This window comes from Wyeomyia smithii, chromosome 3 (assembly GCF_029784165.1).
Source record: "Wyeomyia smithii strain HCP4-BCI-WySm-NY-G18 chromosome 3, ASM2978416v1, whole genome shotgun sequence".
NCBI classification, from domain to species: domain Eukaryota; kingdom Metazoa; phylum Arthropoda; class Insecta; order Diptera; family Culicidae; genus Wyeomyia; species Wyeomyia smithii.
Window position 1 is genome coordinate 161073070 of NC_073696.1, and position 2500 is coordinate 161075569.

Consider the following 2500-nt stretch of genomic DNA (forward strand, 5'->3'; position numbering starts at 1 on the left):
TCTACCCTCCAGTTCGTGATCAGTCCCGGGCTGCAGAACGTCACATCGATAATCGATTCGGCACCGTTTCTACTGTAGGTGCACTTTGTACCAACGTTAGCCAAGTCTAAGTTGAGCTTTGCCAAAGCTTCCAACAAGACCTGGCCCCTCTGGTTTGTACAGCGACTCCCCCACTCGACAGCCCAAGCGTTGAAGTCACCCGCAACCACCAACGGCCGTAGGCCCGTCAGTTCCACGGTTGCTTGATCGACCATCTGCGCGAACGTTTCGGTAGACCAACTTGGCGGAGCATAGCAACTGCAGTAGAATACTCCATCCACTTTGGCAATAACGTACCCCTCTCTGGAGGTCGACACAATCTCCTGAACCGGGGACCTGCCTGTCGTGCAAATGGCCGTCTTCCCAGACTTGTCCGATACCCAGTTACCGTTTCCGGTTGGGATACGGTATGGGTCCGAGACGATGGCCACGTCCGACAACGACTCAGCAGCCGCTTGGTGTAGCAGCTGCTGCGCCGCATAGCAGTGATTCAGGTTTAACTGTATCACCCTCAGGCCTGCGGCTTAGTAGCCGGCCGTGCAGCCGGACACTTGGGGCCTCCCATGGCGTGTTTGGCGTCCCGTTTACCGGTACATACCAGACACTTGGGAGGTGCACCGCAGTCCCGTGCCTTGTGGCCTGCGCCACCGCAGCGGCGGCATAAATTGGACCTGTCGGGCCCTTTGCACGACCAGGATTTATGCCCCCGCTCAAAGCACCTGAAGCAAACGTCAGGCTGTTGGAAGGTGCCCAGAGGGCAGACCGACCAACCCACCTTCAACGTGGCCTTCTTCAGGGCCTTGTTACCCTCCGTTAGTGGAAGCTTTATGGTGGCAACCTGGGTGCCGGCCGGGCCCCTGCGGAGACGAATTGCCTCTGCGGTTACTACCACTCCACACTCACGTTCGAAGGCTTGTGCTATGTCGCACCCTTCGGTGATCTCGTCCAGGTTTTTAAGCTGGAGAGTCACTTCAGGAGTGAGGGCTCGGATTTTAACCTCCTCGCCTAGCACTTCCTGGGCCGTCTTTTTATAGGCACAGCCCTTGCCCTTCGCCTCTTTGCGGAGTTCGAGGATCATCTCGCCGGTGCGTGACCGACGAATTGTCCTGACGTCCGTGCCGAGGTCTTTGAGCTTGGGATCGCCTCTCATGGCCTTCAAGACTTCGGCGTACTTAGACGCATCGGTCTTGAAAATGAGGGCGTCACCCTTGCTCCGCCTACTCGCCCCTTGCGGCTTCTTATTGCGGTCGCCGCGCTTCGCGCGTCGTTCCCGCTTCTGCCGCTTCTTATTCACCACGGTAGTCTAATCCGTGGCTACGCCGTTTGCCGGTTCGCCGTTTGCTGGTTCTTTGCTCGGCTGGACCGACGAGCCAGCTTCATGGCTGTCACCGAACAACCGCCTCCGTTGCGTCCTGGGGGCCGTTTCCCCCGGAGAGCCCCTCGCACGTTTGCCAGTCGGTTCGGTTGACCAGACTTCGGCAAGCGATGCTGCAGCTGTTTGTGTGTATTTAGACACAGCTGCAGCACTCCCTTTTTCAGGCTGGTTGAGCCTCGCCTCTAGCGCGAGTGCCTTGCTTTCGGCATCGTTAGCCCGTTTAAGGGCTTGCGAAAGCTCGGACTTCGCGCTGCATACGTTCATACGTAACAACAGAAGACATTGTTTCAGGTCTTTTGAAATGTTGCTACGTTCGTCCGTGAACTTGAGTATTTCATCAAGTTGTACGGACACCGCCTCCACGCTTGGGAACTTATTCATGTGGCTTTCTACCGCAGAGAGTAGCATAGCCCCAGATATCTGTTCCCGCTCCTTGGCGGTTTTAGGTGTTTCCACCTTGCCACCAGTCTTCGCCGTTCCGGTTGGTGCTGGCTTAGGCGTGCCCGCCTTTGCCCCAACTCGGAACTCCCCTGTCGGTGTCGCAAAAGGTGTACCAACCTGTGCGCCGCCTTTACCGGCATCGGCCAGTCTCGGTGGAGACCGGGCGATGCCCCGCCTGGCAAACGGGTTTAGTAACCCGTCCGCCCCATCCACTACCTTCGCCTCTTCGTCGATTTTAATGGTAAACATTTTGGTTAAAAGGGTCCCCCTTCCAGCCACTATCCTTGGTCATGGTGGAGTGGTCGCCTATGTGGTCCCATGGTGGCCTATGCCGGAGCAGTGAGGTCATGGCTAGTGAAGGTGGACCTCGTCGTTTCAAGCCGTTGTCACACGACTTTACTAAGGGAGCTCGGTGCAGGTGCCAGTCCTACGTCGTGGTATAAAATCGTATTCCCTCTCAAAAACCTAAAAACACAGCGACCAGTACACCATAATTGGGACCTTACTGGTATCAGCCCCAATAGGCAGGTTAGTGCATTTGGATGATGGGAGCGGCACTACTCGCTCCGTCGAAGCTGTTTACGGGTGGCCGTGGCTTTTACGGGGAATCGACTGCCCAATGCCCGAAACCCCACCACTCCCTAG